The following is a 17,538-nucleotide window of genomic DNA, read 5'->3' on the forward strand; positions in this document are numbered from 1 at the left end:
ATCCAAATATATATATTTTTGATTGTCTCATAAATACTTACAATTATATTTCTAGTCTGCTCACTACAAAAGAGTCTTTGTCAAAAGTCAGAATTGAACCCAAGGCTACATTTTGAGGCTAGAAAGGACTGTAAGGTCCAGACACTCGGCCCAAGGAAGGTATCCGGTGCTGGATGAAGGTTTCCTGCGTGTTCTGTCTTTCAGCGCGTAGAGTTATTCATTTTAGGTTAAACTCAAATCTGACTCCATTTTATTATTTAATCTGACTCCATTTTAGTATGACCTCGAATTTGGGTTGAAATGCAAATTGGTTGTATGCCTTTTTAATTAATATTCTTCTGACATTTGATTATTCTAGTTAACTCTATTTTTATATTAACTCATTCATTCGGGTGCTCATGTTGCTAACAAGGATACAATATAATCTACTAGTCAATAATTACAGAGTAAGACAGAATAGAATCAAAATGTAACAATTTATTTACAGTCAGGTAGATATGTATTTTGCCAATTACATATCCAATTGAAACACATCATATCAAATCATATCAATACAAAACATCAAATTCTCAAAGATGAATCTAAAAGTAAAATATGCATACCTGACCATAGAAAATACATAGTATGAAGTGAAGAGACACACAACACACTACGGGCTTTCTGGCTACAGAAATCGCCCTGATCCTTTTGCTGCAATCCTTTAAATACCTCAGACCAAGACAAACATCCCCCGAGATGAAGACAGAAACTAACAATTGGAATTTGCATTACCTCAGGTCCCAAGCCTGGGTGGTTTTACAACTCAATGGGAACAGGGGGTAATTTACATGGAGGGCCCCAGGAAAGGACACTCCCATCACAGTAATCAAGATATCTCTTGACTCTTCAGATCTGTATTATCTTCTAATCTACTTTTGTGAGAGTGAGACCATTGTACCAGTTGCACTGAGACATTTCCAATGATACTAGACATGAGTGTTAGTTCACTTGCATTGACATTTTCATGTAATCATTTTGAGCAGACTGAGTAGAAGGAAGAATGGGTGAAGGGATTTAAAATGAAACAAATGGCCAGAAGGGAAGGAGGTCTCCTGCTCCTCCACTCTGTGGGGTGTCTTGAAGATGCCTGTGTATGTTTGTATTGTCTGTTTCTCAGGAGATCAAAGTATCTCAGGTTCTTTCGTCCTTACAGTTCCTCCGTTTGACCCCCAATGGGTCACATTCAGATGAATCCAATGGGGTCACCGTTAGATGATTGTTTATCTTCGAGATGTTATCTCAAAATTGTCTTTGTGATGTAAGCAGCTTTAGAAACCTTCTGAGGGCTGTATTCATCTGCAGAACACTCTGTCTCAGCATGTGTGTGTCGCTTGAGTTTGGCAAGTGGATGAATATCTCCAGGGTTTCTACCTGTGGTTGAGCTCAGCATGTGAGCAAAGTTCAGTGGGTCAATCTGAGCCTTTACGACTTGTTCAGTTAACGTGTCCTTCCTTTGTGGAGAAACCTCTGCTCCTTATGGCACCTTCTCTAGGACGGTAGTCTGACCCATCTTCGTGAATCCTCTCTCCTCCAGCGGTGGGCTTCAGTAGATGAAGGTGTCCTCCTTGCTTACACACCGATTTGTGTGGGACACCTGAAAAGCATCTTAGTGGCCATTCAATGACTGAATTCGGATCAGCTTAATGTCATCACCCATGGAGTAAGATAAAAAGGTCATAAATTAACATAAGAGCAATAAAACAAAAAAGAAACCTGATGAATTCATGTCAGCCAGTGCAAGTGGTACATCTGATGTTAAAAGTGGTCCCATGTAAACATAAATTTTGGTATGAATGACTCAAAGGAAATGCAGCAAGAGGTCAGTAACTTGAGCATAAATTTAGAGGTATCCAATCAATAAACAAGTCATATAATGACAATAGGAACATTCAATCATAATTATAGAGGTATATCACACTGTTAATTCAGGAATCTTCTATTGCAAGCCACTTTAGATGATCTAAGGTTTTTAAGAAGTGACTTAGAACATGATTAAAACATTTTTCTACAATGTAAATCCTAAATTCCTTGTAACAGGTGTGTGTGTTTGTGTGTGTGTGTGTGTGTGCGTGTGTGTGTGTGTGTGTGTGTGTGTGTGTGTGTGTGTGTGTGTGTGAGAATGGGTATCTGATGTAAAGATATAAAGGCTAAGTCACAGTTGATGGTTAGGTAAAATGTTTAATTTTATAATTGATTGATAGAGATGAAGTGCAGGCACTTCATATTTGATCATTTTAATAATGTTTATTGTCATTAGTGATGTGTTGGGAAACCAGGGGCCCTCTGGCTTGTCAACCACCCCAATAACAATCTGAAAGATTCAAAATTTTAAATTGTAAAGGCTTGTCTGCCTCTGTGTTAAAAAATTTGCACCATCGATATGTGACTTGTCGTACAAATGTGTTACAGTGTTGTTCCACTAGTTTTTTAGACAGTTGCAGATAGTAGATATTTTATATCTTTTGGGAATGTAATTAATTCTATTGTCCTGTGTGTGTGAGGCTATGTGGTTCTGTCAGTGTGATGATGGACAATAGATCTTTAGTGGAGTATCACGTTTGTGATCTAAGCCATCATTGTCTACTGATTGTAGTGTACAGACTGGATAGTCTAGGTGAGGTGATGATGCAATGGGTGAGATGTGTGTTCTATGGTCATGTCTGGGAGATGAATGGAGTCTTATCTATAGCAATCTGTGTTGCAAAAATTTAGTTCCGGTTCTAATCCGGGAGGCCATGTAGATATTTGTGTGGTGATGTTCTCCTGTGAGGTGTGAATGGCCCCTTTAAGTGTCTTCACATTCATCTCCCGCATTTCAGGTTATGTAACAATTCTGTTGTCCTGGCTTGGTGCAGAGGGGACAAGACACCCTCCTGGTATCTGTCCTCCAAAGAATTGCAGTGGTCAACCTGAGACAGAAACAGATACAAAGATAACCACAGTTAATTTTGAACTTTTCATCAGTTTCATGTTCAGGCATTTGGAATTATTTTAACTACGTTCATCCTCATGTATTGTAGTTTTAATCCAGATGTCACATGAAACGGAGTTTGGTTGGTCCGATCTGAATTACTGCTCCTGTTTCAGTGCAGCCTGAGTGTGTAACACCTGATGCTGCTCTTGCAGTAGAGCCCTCACAGTCTGCTGTGTCATGAGCATTAGAGATCCCAGTTCTACTGGGGACATTTTCTAGATTAATTGGTGTTTTTATCACCCATGTCATCATGCATTCCAATGGACCAATGTCCATGGCTTTAGTTGCTGTTGCTCTCATTACAGTCAGATCTGTGGGCAGAAATGTGTTCACCTATTTTGGTGTTGTCTGTTTGACAATGTTGTTTTATGGTGTTGTTCACACATGCAGATCTCTGTGGCACATAAAAACTTCTTGTATTTTACACCCCCCTCTCATTATTTTTCAAGTCAATTTAAAAGATTAAAAGATCAAATGGTCTTTTGTGGCTGTATACGACTGTGGCTTTGTGTAAATGCTGTCATGCTCCAAACAAAGGAAAGGAAGTTTTACAATTGTTATGTAAATTTGGTCCTGTTGCTGTAACCGGTAATAGCCTCTAAGAGTGAGTGTGAGGTGAGATCTGGCTCAAAATACTTCCATAAAATGTTTTTATTATTGCAAGATTAGTTGCAAATTCAGAGTTTCCATTTCCAAATAATGTTAGCCATTCTCTCTGATCAGATCAAATTTTTAGTTGTCGCTCCTCAGTGAATGATGAATTGGTTTGCTATCGCTTGTGCCACACTATTGAAATGAAATCACACTTCCTCCCTTTTGGCACTGTGAAGCAAATCAATCTGCCACAAGGTTTAAGTTCTCACATGTGAGGAGAGCATTTTCATTGAGACATTTATGAAATCACACTGTGGCCACATGGCTATTCTATGCTCCTCTACATGGTTTAACTGCAGCTATACAGAAAATAGCAGAGTGTACCACTCAGGAGACAAACAAATTCAACACAGACACACATGCAACTTGAAATTGCGATGCAATTCCAGTATTAAAGTTATTCCAATTTTACACAAGACACATGGTCTAGAATGCATGTAGCATCTACAACCTTAAACCTAAGTGTTTAAACACTTACAGTAAAGCAGTCATGTGTTTTTTAAAGAATAAACTCAACTAAGCTATGTGTACATTTAGTAGCACAAACAACTATAATGTGTTTTCTATGCTCACAATGTTCAGCACAATTATAAATTTGAAAATGCAAGCAAGATTATTGAAATTTGGATGTTTTCATATTAAACTCATTGCTATTAAACTGCTAACCCACTAGTAAGTGAAGTCAGTAGCTGAAGGCCTTGCATTAACAATGCAGTCAACTCACTAAGAGTGTTACCAGAGGTAGACTTGTTACATGTCAACCCCTGATCTTTTCCTTTAGAAAGTGATATCCTACGTTTCAGAAAATAAGGTGGAGGTCTACCCCTTCCCAGTGACCAGCATTTTTCCTCTGTATGGCCTATTTTCTGACAGGAAGAACAAAACCTGCTATCTTTGCCACAGGTTTGTTTGCTGTGTTCTCCTGAAGTTTGAGGATTTTTATGAATCTCTAATGCTTTTTTTACACCTTGCGCACTGGTCCACGACTCTACGCTATTATGGTGCTGCATCTCCTTAAGAACTGAAATCGGCACACTATCTTGACCAGTGGCACAGGCTTCCTCTGAACTAAAAGTTCTAGATTCATCACAGCAAGTCACCTCCTCCAAGAAGTGGACATGCTTTTCAGCCCCATTGCTTTTAGAATAATTCCCTTCTGTCATCCACTGTGCAGATGCAATGGTTTGGGGCTTTGATTTCCATCTGTTTTCTATCCTTGAACCCCAATCTACAATCGCTCTGAATGTGTTTTCGGCTGAATCTGCTCCGTTTAACAAAGCATTTTGGACTGGAGTGCCAGCATTGTTCTTTATGAGTTGTAACAATGGTTCGTGATCACGGCTTGCATTTTCTAGACCGGAATATTCTTTGTATGTCGTCCACAGACGTTCGGCGAATGTTTCAAACGGTTCATTGCTTTCCTGCTTAATTTGGAGTATCCTGCTCCAATCTGCGCTTGTTGGACCCCTTATATCTAGCAATGCCTGTTTTAATCGTTCAAAGATACTTTCATCAGTTTCGTTATTGTTTCGCTTGATTATGTCTCCAGATTTCATTCGAGGGGTTAATTTAGATCGGAGTTCTTCAGGAATGGTTAAGAGTGCGATTTGCCATACATCTCTAGTTTCCAATTTATACACTGTGGCTTGTAGCATCAGTGTTTCCCAATAGGGTTGGAATGGCCCTCTTCTGGGCATCATTCCCACGATCTGTTTGTGTGTTGTACACTCTTCGCATGTTAATGGGCGGCTAATCGTGGTTATTTCATCGTTTGTATTTGTTATGGTTTTGAGTACAGCAATTTTAACTGATTTGGAGGGTTTTTCGCTGGATTTTGCTCTGGTTTTAATCGGACTTCGCTGATTTTGTTCTCCATGTCTCTGAACGGGATCTCGGTTTCTCTGAGAATCTAATGCGGCAACATCATCATCGTCACTATCGCTGTTTCTATCATAATCAAAGGTTTCATGCAGTGCCGCTTGCTTAACTGCAGCCACTGGGAAGCCCGCATTATTACAGCAGTCTTCAAGAGCTGATATATAATTATTGCCGGTATGTAGTTTCTTTTGAAGCTCTTCGAGTTTTCTTGACATCATCTCACTCTGTCTTGCCCAACCTTGTTTTTCGAATGTAAATGCCTCTATCTGTGCTCTTAGTTTTTGCAATTCTTCAGAGCGCCCTTTTTCAATTTCTTTGATGCTTGTTATTGTTCGTTTGTTTTCAGCTATTGTCTCGAGGTCATTTTTACGAAGCAGGTAGACGATAGCAGTTGGGATATTCTTATATTTCGATTTAGATGCCAATTTTTTGCCCTCGGCCAAAAACCAAGCTACAATTTCATTGTTTTTCCATTTAAGATTGAATCCTTTATCGTTTAAACTAAGAAGTGTGTCTTTTATTTGTAATGCTTGAATTTCCATGATCTCCTGATCTACACTGTCACTGTATTGTCCCTGAAAAGCCATGTTTCCCGGTTAATTCTCCCCCAACCGGATTTCTACGTCTCCGGTCTAACAATGGGTATGTCGACTCGTTCTAAAAATGTGTCTGTATGTGAAATGCAAAAAGCTTTCCCTCAATACTTCTTATAAGAAAAAGGAATGAACTTACCACAGCAGTTGTAGACAGGGAAGAAGCTCAAACCTTATATCTTCAGAGAGAATCAATTTGAAATTAGCGCTGGAAAGACGTCACTCGCATAATTAGGGAGATCACGTCGGCGGGGTCACCACTTTGTAAGGTCCAGACACTCAGCCCAAGGAAGGTATCCGGTGCTGGATGAAGGTTTCCTGCGTGTTCTGTCTTTCAGCGCGTAGAGTTATTCATTTTAGGTTAAACTCAAATCTGACTCCATTTTATTATTTAATCTGACTCCATTTTAGTATGACCTCGAATTTAGGTTGAAATGCAAATTGGTTGTATGCCTTTTTAATTAATATTCTTCTGACATTTGATTATTCTAGTTAACTCTATTTTTATATTAACTCATTCATTCGGGTGCTCATGTTGCTAACAAGGATACAATGTAATCTACTAGTCAATAATTACAGAGTAAGACAGAATAGAATCAAAATGTAACAATTTATTTACAGTCAGGTAGATATGTATTTTGCCAATTACATATCCAATTGAAACACATCATATCAAATCATATCAATACAAAACATAAAATTCTCAAAGATGAATCTAAAAGTAAAATATGCATACCTGACCTTAGAAAATACATAGTATGAAGTGAAGAGACACACAACACACTACGGACTTTCTGGCTACAGAAATCGCCCTGATCCTTTTGCTGCAATCCTTTAAATACCTCAGACCAAGACAAACATCCCCCGAGATGAAGACAGAAACTAACAATTGGAATTTGCATTACCTCAGGTCCCAAGCCTGGGTGGTTTTACAACTCAATGGGAACAGGGGGTAATTTACATGGAGGGCCCCAGGAAAGGACACTCCCATCACAGTAATCAAGATATCTCTTGACTCTTCAGATCTGTATTATCTTCTAATCTACTTTTGTGAGAGTGAGACCATTGTACCAGTTGCACTGAGACATTTCCAATGATACTAGACATGAGTGTTAGTTCACTTGCATTGACATTTTCATGTAATCATTTTGAGCAGACTGAGTAGAAGGAAGAATGGGTGAAGGGATTTAAAATGAAACAAATGGCCAGAAGGGAAGGAGGTCTCCTGCTCCTCCACTCTGTGGGGTGTCTTGAAGATGCCTGTGTATGTTTGTATTGTCTGTTTCTCAGGAGATCAAAGTATCTCAGGTTCTTTCATCCTTACAGGACCGTTTTATCACTAGAGTTGGTTCGAAGCAGAGAAAAGTGTCCAAACTGTAGAATTTACTCTCTAAACGTTGATCCCAAGTCAGTTGACTTCAAAAGAACCATTGTCAGAAGTGGGATTTGAACCCACGCCTCCATTTGGAGACCAGAAACCTCAGCAACTGAGAAGGGGGATGTGTCTTGAGTCTGGCGCCTTAGACCACTCGGCCATTCTGACATATTCTACAAATAATTGAGATGCAATTCTATCAGTGAAGTTGTTCAGATGGCATAATAAAGGATGTAAAATATATTATTTGTTGTCTCATAATTAATTCCATTTCTATTTCTAGTCTAGTCATTCCAAAAGAGCATTTGTCAGAAGTGTGAGTAGATCCCGCACCTCCATTGGGGAATCAGAAAACTCAGCAACTGAGAGGGGTGAAAATTCTTGAGTTTGGCGCCTTGGAGCACTGTGCCTTTTTGACATATTCACCCAAATAACTGAAGTGCAATTCTCACAGTGAAGTTGGTCAGATGGAAAAAATAAAGGATCCAAATATATATAATTTTGATTGTCTCATAATTAGTTACAATTGTATTTCTAGTCTGCTCACTACAAAAGAGTCTTTGTCAGAAGTCCGATTTGAATCCAAGGCTACATTTGGAGGCTGGAAAGGACAGTTTTATCACTAGAGCTGGTTAGAAGCGAAGGAAAGTGTCCAAACTGTAGAATTAAATCTCTAAACGTTGATTGCAAGTCAGTTGACTTCAAAAGAACCATTGTCAGAAGTGGGATTTGAACCCACGCCTCCATTTGGAGACCAGAAACCTCAGCAACTGAGAAGGGGGATGTGTCTTGAGTCTGGCGCCTTAGACCACTCGGCCATTCTGACATATTCCGCAAATAGTTGAGGTGAAATTCTATCAGTGAAGTTCTTCAGATGTCATAATAAAGGATGTAAAATATATTATTTGTTTTCTCATAATTAATTCCATTTCTATTTCTAGTCTAGTCATTCCAAAAGAGCATTTGTCAGAAGTGTGAGTAGATCCCGCACCTCCATTGGGGAATCAGAAAACTCAGCAACTGAGAGGGGTGAAAATTCTTGAGTTTGGCGCCTTGGAGCACTGTGCCTTTTTGACATATTCACCCAAATAACTGCAGTGCAATTCTCACAGTGAAGTTGGTCAGATGGAAAAAATAAAGGATCCAAATATATATATTTTTGATTGTCTCATAATTAGTTACAATTGTATTTCTAGTCTGCTCACTACAAAAGAGTCTTTGTCAGAAGTCAGATTTGAACCCAAGGCTACATTTGGAGGCTGGAAAGGACAGTTTTATCACTAGAGCTGGTTAGAAGCGAAGGAAAGTGTCCAAACTGTAGAATTAAATCTCTAAACGTTGATTGCAAGTCAGTTGACTTCAAAAGAACCATTGTCAGAAGTGGGATTTGAACCCACGCCTCCATTTGGAGACCAGAAACCTCAGCAACTGAGAAGGGGAATGTGTCTTGAGTCTGGCGCCTTAGACCAGTCAGCCATTCTGACATATTCCGCAAATAGTTGAGGTGAAATTCTATCAGTGAAGTTCTTCAGATGTCATAATAAAGGATGTAAAATATATTATTTGTTGTCTCATAATTAATTCCATTTCTATTTCTAGTCTAGTCATTCCAAAAGAGCATTTGTCAGAAGTGTGAGTAGATCCCGCACCTCCATTGGGGAATCAGAAAACTCAGCAACTGAGAGGGGTGAAAATTCTTGAGTTTGGCGCCTTGGAGCACTGTGCCTTTTTGACATATTCACCCAAATAACTGAAGTGCAATTCTCACAGTGAAGTTGGTCAGATGGAAAAAATAAAGGATCCAAATATATATATTTTTGATTGTCTCATAATTAGTTACAATTGTATTTCTAGTCTGCTCACTACAAAAGAGTCTTTGTCAGAAGTCAGATTTGAACCCAAGGCTACATTTGGAGGCTGGAAAGGACAGTTTCATCACTAGAGTTGGTTAGAAGCTAAGTAAAGTGTCCAAACTGTAGAATTTACTCTCTAAACGTCAGCTGATTTCAAAAGATCCATTGTCAGAAGTGGGATTTGAACCCACGCCTCCATCTGGAGACCAGAAACCTCAGCAACTGAGAAGTGGGCTGTGTTTTGAGTCTGGCGCCTTAGACCACTCGGCCATTCTGACATATTCTACAAGTAATTGAGATGCAATTCTATCAGTGAAGTTGTTCAGATGGCATAATAAAGGATGTAAAATATATTATTTGTTGTCTCATAATTAATTCCATTTCTATTTCTAGTCTAGTCATTCCAAAAGAGCATTTGTCAGAAGTGTGAGTAGATCCCGCACCTCCATTGGGGAATCAGAAAACTCAGCAACTGAGAGGGGTGAAAATTCTTGAGTTTGGCGCCTTGGAGCACTGTGCCTTTTTGACATATTCACCCAAATAACTGAAGTGCAATTCTCACAGTGAAGTTGGTCAGATGGAAAAAATAAAGGATCCAAATATATATATTTTTGATTGTCTCATAATTAGTTACAATTATATTTCTAGTCTGCTCACTACAAAAGAGTCTTTGTCAGAAGTCAGATTTGAACCCAAGGCTACATTTGGAGGCTGGAAAGGACAGTTTTATCACTAGAGCTGGTTAGAAGAGAAGCAAAGTGTCCAAACTGTAGAATTAAATCTCTAAACATTGATTGCAAGTCAGTTGACTTCAAAAGAACCACTGTCAGAAGTGGGATTTGAACCCACGCCTCCATTTGGAGACCAGAAACCTCAGCAACTGAGAAGGGGGATGTGTCTTGAGTCTGGCGCCTTAGACCACTCGGCCATTCTGACACATTCAGCAAGTAGTTGAGATGCAATTCTATCAGTGAAGTTGTTCAGATGGCATAATAAAGGATGTAAAATATATTATTTGTTGTCTCATAATTAATTCCATTTCTATTTCTAGTCTAGTCATTCCAAAAGAGCATTTGTCAGAAGTGTGAGTAGATCCCGCACCTCCATTGGGGAATCAGAAAACTCAGCAAGTGAGAGGGGTGAAAATTCTTGAGTTTGGCGCCTTGGAGCACTGTGCCTTTTTGACATATTCACCCAAATAACTGAAGTGCAATTCTCACAGTGAAGTTGGTCAGATGGAAAAAATAAAGGATCCAAATATATATATTTTTGATTATCTCATAATTAGTTACAATTGTATTTCTAGTCTGCTCACTACAAAAGAGTCTTTGTCAGAAGTCCGATTTGAATCCAAGGCTACATTTGGAGGCTGGAAAGGACAGTTTTATCACTAGAGCTGGTTAGAAGCGAAGGAAAGTGTCCAAACTGTAGAATTAAATCTCTAAACGTTGATTGCAAGTCAGTTGACTTCAAAAGAACCATTGTCAGAAGTGGGATTTGAACCCACGCCTCCATTTGGAGACCAGAAACCTCAGCAACTGAGAAGGGGGATGTGTCTTGAGTCTGGCGCCTTAGACCACTCGGCCATTCTGCCATATTCCGCAAATAGTTGAGGTGAAATTCTATCAGTGAAGTTCTTCAGATGTCATAATAAAGGATGTAAAATATATTATTTGTTTTCTCATAATTAATTCCATTTCTATTTCTAGTCTAGTCATTCCAAAAGAGCATTTGTCAGAAGTGTGAGTAGATCCCGCACCTCCATTGGGGAATCAGAAAACTCAGCAACTGAGAGGGGTGAAAATTCTTGAGTTTGGCGCCTTGGAGCACTGTGCCTTTTTGACATATTCACCCAAATAACTGAAGTGCAATTCTCACAGTGAAGTTGGTCAGATGGAAAAAATAAAGGATCCAAATATATATATTTTTGATTATCTCATAATTAGTTACAATTGTATTTCTAGTCTGCTCACTACAAAAGAGTCTTTGTCAGAAGTCCGATTTGAATCCAAGGCTACATTTGGAGGCTGGAAAGGACAGTTTTATCACTAGAGCTGGTTAGAAGCGAAGGAAAGTGTCCAAACTGTAGAATTAAATCTCTAAACGTTGATTGCAAGTCAGTTGACTTCAAAAGAACCATTGTCAGAAGTGGGATTTGAACCCACGCCTCCATTTGGAGACCAGAAACCTCAGCAACTGAGAAGGGGGATGTGTCTTGAGTCTGGCGCCTTAGACCACTCGGCCATTCTGCCATATTCCGCAAATAGTTGAGGTGAAATTCTATCAGTGAAGTTCTTCAGATGTCATAATAAAGGATGTAAAATATATTATTTGTTTTCTCATAATTAATTCCATTTCTATTTCTAGTCTAGTCATTCCAAAAGAGCATTTGTCAGAAGTGTGAGTAGATCCCGCACCTCCATTGGGGAATCAGAAAACTCAGCAACTGAGAGGGGTGAAAATTCTTGAGTTTGGCGCCTTGGAGCACTGTGCCTTTTTGACATATTCACCCAAATAACTGAAGTGCAATTCTCACAGTGAAGTTGGTCAGATGGAAAAAATAAAGGATCCAAATATATATATTTTTGATTGTCTCCTAATTAGTTACAATTGTATTTCTAGTCTGCTCACTACAAAAGAGTCTTTGTCAGAAGTCCGATTTGAATCCAAGGCTACATTTGGAGGCTGGAAAGGACAGTTTTATCACTAGAGCTGGTTAGAAGCGAAGGAAAGTGTCCAAACTGTAGAATTAAATCTCTAAACGTTGATTGCAAGTCAGTTGACTTCAAAAGAACCATTGTCAGAAGTGGGATTTGAACCCACGCATCCATTTGGAGACCAGAAACCTCAGCAACTGAGAAGGGGGATGTGTCTTGAGTCTGGCGCCTTAGACCACTCGGCCATTCTGCCATATTCCGCAAATAGTTGAGGTGAAATTCTATCAGTGAAGTTCTTCAGATGTCATAATAAAGGATGTAAAATATATTATTTGTTTTCTCATAATTAATTCCATTTCTATTTCTAGTCTAGTCATTCCAAAAGAGCATTTGTCAGAAGTGTGAGTAGATCCCGCACCTCCATTGGGGAATCAGAAAACTCAGCAACTGAGAGGGGTGAAAATTCTTGAGTTTGGCGCCTTGGAGCACTGTGCCTTTTTGACATATTCACCCAAATAACTGAAGTGCAATTCTCACAGTGAAGTTGGTCAGATGGAAAAAATAAAGGATCCAAATATATATTTTTTTGATTGTCTCATAATTAGTTACAATTATATTTTTAGTCTGCTCACTACAAAAGAGTCTTTGTCAAAAGTCAGATTTGAACCCAAGGCTACATTTGGAGGCTGGAAAGGACAGTTTCATCACTAGAGTTGGTTAGAAGCGAAGTAAAGTGTCCAAACTGTAGAATTAACTCTCTAAACGTTGATTCCAAGTCAGTTGACTTCAAAAGATCCATTGTCAGAAGTGGGATTTGAACCCACTCCTCCATTTGGAGACCAGAAACCTCAGCAACTGAGAAGGGGGATGTGTCTTGAGTCTGGCGCCTTAAGGCTGGTTCACACGGCAGGATAATTGGGCCGATTTTAGCCCCGATTCAGCCCTTCCGACAATCTTAGGATGCTCCGATTATCGTAAAATAATCTGATCAAATATTCCTGCCGTGTGTGGTGTGTTAAGACTAATCTCCTCTGCTCGGAAGAATGTCGGGACCGCTCCGATCTCAAATCGGGGATATCCAACACGTTGGATTTATTTTGCCCGATTTCTTCTCGTGTGTGGTGTCCCCCGAGGACAAACAATCACGCAGCCTGTGGACTGTGGCGTGTAGCCAATCAGAATGCGAGGTGACGAGGCAGTGATAGTACCGGGAAACAAAATCAAAACAGCCGGTGTATATAATATAACAAATACAAATAAAGTCGATGGGCATAACTACATCCACAACTGCAGTCCACCAGAGTACATGGAAACTAATATATGAACGTTTATTTCAACGGTTATTAATCTGTGTAGTACGTAACAACATTTCTATGAGATAAAACAACAACTTATCTCCATGTCATGATATAGCAAGTATAGTCCATGCTCGCGTCGTCTCCACCTCTTTGACCATCGCCTTTTCTTATTTTTCTTATGTTTTTTTCCCCGTTAAAAACAAAGCACAAACTATGGCCACTGCATCCTCTTCGTCCGCCATGATTGTTTACTCTAAAGTCACGTTTGATCTCGAGGGATTTTGCGAGATTTCCCGTCTGACCTGGGAATGCTCGGGAGTCAAATCGGTTCGTGTGTGATGTGTTGATATTGCCGTGTGGCTGCACACCACACACGGAGCGACCAAAACTGTTAGACCCGTGATTTTTTTATCGCCGTGTGTGGGAATTAGAAAACTCAGCAACTGAGAGGGGTGAAAATTCTTGAGTTTGGCGCCTTGGAGCACTGTGCCTTTTTGACATATTCACCCAAATAACTGAAGTGCAATTCTCACAGTGAAGTTGGTCAGATGGAAAAAATAAAGGATCCAAATATATATATTTTTGATTGTCTCATAATTAGTTACAATTATATTTCTAGTCTGCTCACTACAAAAGAGTCTTTGTCAGAAGTCCGATTTGAATCCAAGGCTACATTTGGAGGCTGGAAAGGACAGTTTTATCACTAGAGCTGGTTAGAAGCGAAGCAAAGTGTCCAAACTGTAGAATTAAATCTCTAAACATTGATTGCAAGTCAGTTGACTTCAAAAGAACCACTGTCAGAAGTGGGATTTGAACCCACGCCTCCATTTGGAGACCAGAAACCTCAGCAACTGAGAAGGGGGATGTGTCTTGAGTCTGGCGCCTTAGACCACTCGGCCATTCTGACACATTCAGCAAGTAGTTGAGGTGCAATTCTATCAGTGAAGTTGTTCAGATGGCATAATAAAGGATGTAAAATATATTATTTGTTGTCTCATAATTAATTCCATTTCTATTTCTAGTCTAGTCATTCCAAAAGAGCATTTGTCAGAAGTGTGAGTAGATCCCGCACCTCCATTGGGGAATCAGAAAACTCAGCAAGTGAGAGGGGTGAAAATTCTTGAGTTTGGCGCCTTGGAGCACTGTGCCTTTTTGACATATTCACCCAAATAACTGAAGTGCAATTCTCACAGTGAAGTTGGTCAGATGGAAAAAATAAAGGATCCAAATATATATATTTTTGATTGTCTCATAATTAGTTACAATTGTATTTCTAGTCTGCTCACTACAAAAGAGTCTTTGTCAGAAGTCCGATTTGAATCCAAGGCTACATTTGGAGGCTGGAAAGGACAGTTTTATCACTAGAGCTGGTTAGAAGCGAAGGAAAGTGTCCAAACTGTAGAATTAAATCTCTAAACGTTGATTGCAAGTCAGTTGACTTCAAAAGAACCATTGTCAGAAGAGGGATTTGAACCCACGCCTCCATTGGGGAATCAGAAAACTCAGCAACTGAGAGGGGTGAAAATTCTTGAGTTTGGCGCCTTGGAGCACTGTGCCTTTTTGACATATTCACCCAAATAACTGAAGTGCAATTCTCACAGTGAAGTTGGTCAGATGGAAAAAATAAAGGATCCAAATATATATATATTTGATTGTCTCATAATTAGTTACAATTATATTTCTAGTCTGCTCACTACAAAAGAGTCTTTGTCAGAAGTCAGATTTGAACCCAAGGCTACATTTGGAGGCTGGAAAGGACAGTTTTATCACTAGAGCTGGTTAGAAGCGAAGCAAAGTGTCCAAACTGTAGAATTAAATCTCTAAACATTGATTGCAAGTCAGTTGACTTCAAAAGAACCACTGTCAGAAGTGGGATTTGAACCCACGCCTCCATTTGGAGACCAGAAACCTCAGCAACTGAGAAGGGGGATGTGTCTTGAGTCTGGCGCCTTAGACCACTCGGCCATTCTGACACATTCAGCAAGTAGTTGAGGTGCAATTCTATCAGTGAAGTTGTTCAGATGGCATAATAAAGGATGTAAAATATATTATTTGTTGTCTCATAATTAATTCCATTTCTATTTCTAGTCTAGTCATTCCAAAAGAGCATTTGTCAGAAGTGTGAGTAGATCCCGCACCTCCATTGGGGAATCAGAAAACTCAGCAAGTGAGAGGGGTGAAAATTCTTGAGTTTGGCGCCTTGGAGCACTGTGCCTTTTTGACATATTCACCCAAATAACTGAAGTGGAATTCTCACAGTGAAGTTGGTCAGATGGAAAAAATAAAGGATCCAAATATATATATTTTTGATTGTCTCATAATTAGTTACAATTGTATTTCTAGTCTCCTCACTACAAAAGAGTCTTTGTCAGAAGTCCGATTTGAATCCAAGGCTACATTTGGAGGCTGGAAAGGACAGTTTTATCACTAGAGCTGGTTAGAAGCGAAGGAAAGTGTCCAAACTGTAGAATTAAATCTCTAAACGTTGATTGCAAGTCAGTTGACTTCAAAAGAACCATTGTGAGAAGTGGGATTTGAACCCACGCCTCCATTTGGAGACAAGAAACCTCAGCAACTGAGAAGGGGGATGTTTCTTGAGTCTGGCGCCTTAGACCACTCGGCCATTCTGACATATTCCACAAATAGTTGAGGTGAAATTCTATCAGTGAAGTTCTTCAGATGTCATAATAAAGGATGTAAAATATATTATTTGTTTTCTCATAATTAATTCCATTTCTATTTCTAGTCTAGTCATTCCAAAAGAGCATTTGTCAGAAGTGTGAGTAGATCCCGCACCTCCATTGGGGAATCAGAAAACTCAGCAACTGAGAGGGGTGAAAATTCTTGAGTTTGGCGCCTTGGAGCACTGTGCCTTTTTGACATATTCACCCAAATAACTGAAGTGCAATTCTCACAGTGAAGTTGGTCAGATGGAAAAAATAAAGGATCCAAATATATATATTTTTGATTGTCTCATAATTAGTTACAATTATATTTCTAGTCTGCTCACTACAAAAGAGTCTTTGTCAGAAGTCAGATTTGAACCCAAGGCTACATTTGGAGGCTGGAAAGGACAGTTTTATCACTAGAGCTGGTTAGAAGCGAAGCAAAGTGTCCAAACTGTAGAATTAAATCTCTAAACATTGATTGCAAGTCAGTTGACTTCAAAAGATCCACTGTCAGAAGTGGGATTTGAACCCACGCCTCCATTTGGAGACCAGAAACCTCAGCAACTGAGAAGGGGGATGTGTCTTGAGTCTGGCGCCTTAGACCACTCGGCCATTCTGACACATTCAGCAAGTAGTTGAGATGCAATTCTATCAGTGAAGTTGTTCAGATGGCATAATAAAGGATGTAAAATATATTATTTGTTGTCTCATAATTAATTCCATTTCTATTTCTAGTCTAGTCATTCCAAAAGAGCATTTGTCAGAAGTGTGAGTAGATCCCGCACCTCCATTGGGGAATCAGAAAACTCAGCAACTGAGAGGGGTGAAAATTCTTGAGTTTGGCGCCTTGGAGCACTGTGCCTTTTTGACATATTCACCCAAATAACTGAAGTGCAATTCTCACAGTGAAGTTGGTCAGATGGAAAAAATAAAGGATCCAAATATATATATTTTTGATTGTCTCATAATTAGTTACAATTGTATTTCTAGTCTGCTCACTACAAAAGAGTCTTTGTCAGAAGTCCGATTTGAATCCAAGGCTACATTTGGAGGCTGGAAAGGACAGTTTTATCACTAGAGCTGGTTAGAAGCGAAGGAAAGTGTCCAAACTGTAGAATTAAATCTCTAAACGTTGATTGCAAGTCAGTTGACTTCAAAAGAACCATTGTCAGAAGTGGGATTTGAACCCACGCCTCCATTTGGAGACCAGAAACCTCAGCAACTGAGAAGGGGGATGTGTCTTGAGTCTGGCGCCTTAGACCACTCGGCCATTCTGACATATTCCGCAAATAGTTGAGGTGAAATTCTATCAGTGAAGTTCTTCAGATGTCATAATAAAGGATGTAAAATATATTATTTGTTTTCTCATAATTAATTCCATTTCTATTTCTATTCTAGTCATTCCAAAAGAGCATTTGTCAGAAGTGTGAGTAGATCCCGCACCTCCATTGGGGAATCAGAAAACTCAGCAACTGAGAGGGGTGAAAATTCTTGAGTTTGGCGCCTTGGAGCACTGTGCCTTTTTGACATATTCACCCAAATAACTGA

General features: G+C 39.4%; 1 long non-coding RNA gene and 13 other non-coding genes across 14 annotated transcripts; all 14 read right to left on the bottom strand.

Moving 5' to 3' along the window:
- Nucleotides 1-457: 457 nt before the first annotated feature.
- Nucleotides 458-6,433, bottom strand: LOC127938425 (uncharacterized). The gene is made up of 2 exons (XR_008148717.1): nucleotides 6,278-6,433; nucleotides 458-2,948 (listed from the first exon to the last, which is right to left on the bottom strand). It is a non-coding gene; the product is annotated as an uncharacterized LOC127938425 (long non-coding RNA).
- Nucleotides 6,434-7,569: 1,136 nt separating this feature from the next.
- On the bottom strand, nucleotides 7,570-7,681 carry trnal-caa (transfer RNA leucine (anticodon CAA)). The gene is made up of 2 exons: nucleotides 7,644-7,681; nucleotides 7,570-7,615 (listed from the first exon to the last, which is right to left on the bottom strand). It is a non-coding gene; the product is annotated as a tRNA-Leu (tRNA).
- Nucleotides 7,682-8,227: 546 nt separating this feature from the next.
- trnal-caa (transfer RNA leucine (anticodon CAA)) lies at nucleotides 8,228-8,339 on the bottom strand. The gene is made up of 2 exons: nucleotides 8,302-8,339; nucleotides 8,228-8,273 (listed from the first exon to the last, which is right to left on the bottom strand). It is a non-coding gene; the product is annotated as a tRNA-Leu (tRNA).
- A 546-nt stretch (nucleotides 8,340-8,885) lies between these two features.
- trnal-caa (transfer RNA leucine (anticodon CAA)) lies at nucleotides 8,886-8,997 on the bottom strand. The gene is made up of 2 exons: nucleotides 8,960-8,997; nucleotides 8,886-8,931 (listed from the first exon to the last, which is right to left on the bottom strand). It is a non-coding gene; the product is annotated as a tRNA-Leu (tRNA).
- Nucleotides 8,998-9,532: 535 nt separating this feature from the next.
- On the bottom strand, nucleotides 9,533-9,644 carry trnal-caa (transfer RNA leucine (anticodon CAA)). The gene is made up of 2 exons: nucleotides 9,607-9,644; nucleotides 9,533-9,578 (listed from the first exon to the last, which is right to left on the bottom strand). It is a non-coding gene; the product is annotated as a tRNA-Leu (tRNA).
- Nucleotides 9,645-10,190: 546 nt separating this feature from the next.
- Nucleotides 10,191-10,302, bottom strand: trnal-caa (transfer RNA leucine (anticodon CAA)). Its single transcript has 2 exons — nucleotides 10,265-10,302; nucleotides 10,191-10,236 (listed from the first exon to the last, which is right to left on the bottom strand). It is a non-coding gene; the product is annotated as a tRNA-Leu (tRNA).
- A 546-nt stretch (nucleotides 10,303-10,848) lies between these two features.
- trnal-caa (transfer RNA leucine (anticodon CAA)) lies at nucleotides 10,849-10,960 on the bottom strand. Its single transcript has 2 exons — nucleotides 10,923-10,960; nucleotides 10,849-10,894 (listed from the first exon to the last, which is right to left on the bottom strand). It is a non-coding gene; the product is annotated as a tRNA-Leu (tRNA).
- Nucleotides 10,961-11,506: 546 nt separating this feature from the next.
- trnal-caa (transfer RNA leucine (anticodon CAA)) lies at nucleotides 11,507-11,618 on the bottom strand. Its single transcript has 2 exons — nucleotides 11,581-11,618; nucleotides 11,507-11,552 (listed from the first exon to the last, which is right to left on the bottom strand). It is a non-coding gene; the product is annotated as a tRNA-Leu (tRNA).
- Nucleotides 11,619-12,164: 546 nt separating this feature from the next.
- Nucleotides 12,165-12,276, bottom strand: trnal-caa (transfer RNA leucine (anticodon CAA)). Its single transcript has 2 exons — nucleotides 12,239-12,276; nucleotides 12,165-12,210 (listed from the first exon to the last, which is right to left on the bottom strand). It is a non-coding gene; the product is annotated as a tRNA-Leu (tRNA).
- A 1,840-nt stretch (nucleotides 12,277-14,116) lies between these two features.
- On the bottom strand, nucleotides 14,117-14,228 carry trnal-caa (transfer RNA leucine (anticodon CAA)). Its single transcript has 2 exons — nucleotides 14,191-14,228; nucleotides 14,117-14,162 (listed from the first exon to the last, which is right to left on the bottom strand). It is a non-coding gene; the product is annotated as a tRNA-Leu (tRNA).
- Nucleotides 14,229-15,182: 954 nt separating this feature from the next.
- On the bottom strand, nucleotides 15,183-15,294 carry trnal-caa (transfer RNA leucine (anticodon CAA)). Its single transcript has 2 exons — nucleotides 15,257-15,294; nucleotides 15,183-15,228 (listed from the first exon to the last, which is right to left on the bottom strand). It is a non-coding gene; the product is annotated as a tRNA-Leu (tRNA).
- Nucleotides 15,295-15,840: 546 nt separating this feature from the next.
- Nucleotides 15,841-15,952, bottom strand: trnal-caa (transfer RNA leucine (anticodon CAA)). The gene is made up of 2 exons: nucleotides 15,915-15,952; nucleotides 15,841-15,886 (listed from the first exon to the last, which is right to left on the bottom strand). It is a non-coding gene; the product is annotated as a tRNA-Leu (tRNA).
- A 546-nt stretch (nucleotides 15,953-16,498) lies between these two features.
- Nucleotides 16,499-16,610, bottom strand: trnal-caa (transfer RNA leucine (anticodon CAA)). Its single transcript has 2 exons — nucleotides 16,573-16,610; nucleotides 16,499-16,544 (listed from the first exon to the last, which is right to left on the bottom strand). It is a non-coding gene; the product is annotated as a tRNA-Leu (tRNA).
- Nucleotides 16,611-17,156: 546 nt separating this feature from the next.
- On the bottom strand, nucleotides 17,157-17,268 carry trnal-caa (transfer RNA leucine (anticodon CAA)). The gene is made up of 2 exons: nucleotides 17,231-17,268; nucleotides 17,157-17,202 (listed from the first exon to the last, which is right to left on the bottom strand). It is a non-coding gene; the product is annotated as a tRNA-Leu (tRNA).
- Nucleotides 17,269-17,538: the final 270 nt, after the last annotated feature.

The sequence above is a fragment of the Carassius gibelio genome, chromosome A20 (genome assembly GCF_023724105.1).
Source record: "Carassius gibelio isolate Cgi1373 ecotype wild population from Czech Republic chromosome A20, carGib1.2-hapl.c, whole genome shotgun sequence".
Taxonomy (NCBI): domain Eukaryota; kingdom Metazoa; phylum Chordata; class Actinopteri; order Cypriniformes; family Cyprinidae; genus Carassius; species Carassius gibelio.